Genomic DNA, 1,047 nt, shown 5'->3' on the forward strand with positions numbered 1-1,047 from the left:
GAGGCTTTCTACTCCCGTAAAGATTTACACCCTCGGAAACCCTGTATAGGGTCACTATGGGTCGGAACCGACTCGACGGCACTTAACAACAACAAGCCTATATTAGGATTCAGCACTATAGGAATAAGCACATCCCAACTGCTAAACCTCTGGAAATCCTGGCCTAGTAAAGTTGACATAGAACCTTAACCATTACAGTCCACCTTTGTCAACGTGAAACCTATGAACTATATGCGTGATCTCTAAATAAAGAAAATTGTAAAGTCATGCTTATGCTGACCATAATATAACTAAAACACATATACCCTCAATTGCACTGTCCTCACTTTCATCTAAAATGTCACAAATCAACAAAGCAAAAGTATTTGATACACACATACAAAACAAAATAAAAAAATATATATTCATTTATATGTCTACAGGACACATTCTGTAAGTCAGCCTGCTGCCTGTCAGCATACAAGCTTACTCAGTCCATGGGCCTAGAATCCATAGCTGCTCTGTCTTTCCATGCCACTGTCTTTCTGTCACCACTTTTCCAGGCAGGGATTCCATACTCTACTAATTCTCTTTCTTTATTTGTGGGGCAATACTTAATTGTGCTTACGAGAACTAGTAGATAGACCAAGAGTCAGTCATTTGAACAGAACAAAGGAATGACATATGGTTTAAAATCAGTAAAGGTGTGTACCAGGGTTATATTTTTTTTTTACCATACTTACTCAATATGTATACTGAGAAAATAATCTGAGATGAACATGGCATCAGGATTGGATGAAGACTCATTAACAACCTGTTACATACAGATGATACAACCTTGCTTGCTGAAAGTGAAGATGACTTAAAATACTGATGAAGGTGAAAGGCCACAGCCTTCAGTATGTAGTGCACCTCAATGTAAAGAAAATGAAAATTCTCAGCACTGGACCAATAAATAACATCATTATAAATGTAGATTGACATTGAAATTTAAAGAGACAGTATAGACATAAAACCAAACGGCCACCACTCGTCTGTCTGTCGTGCTGTGGTGGATTGAGTTGCTGT

Source organism: Chrysochloris asiatica, unplaced genomic scaffold (assembly GCF_000296735.1).
Source record: "Chrysochloris asiatica unplaced genomic scaffold, ChrAsi1.0 scaffold00466, whole genome shotgun sequence".
NCBI classification, from domain to species: domain Eukaryota; kingdom Metazoa; phylum Chordata; class Mammalia; order Afrosoricida; family Chrysochloridae; genus Chrysochloris; species Chrysochloris asiatica.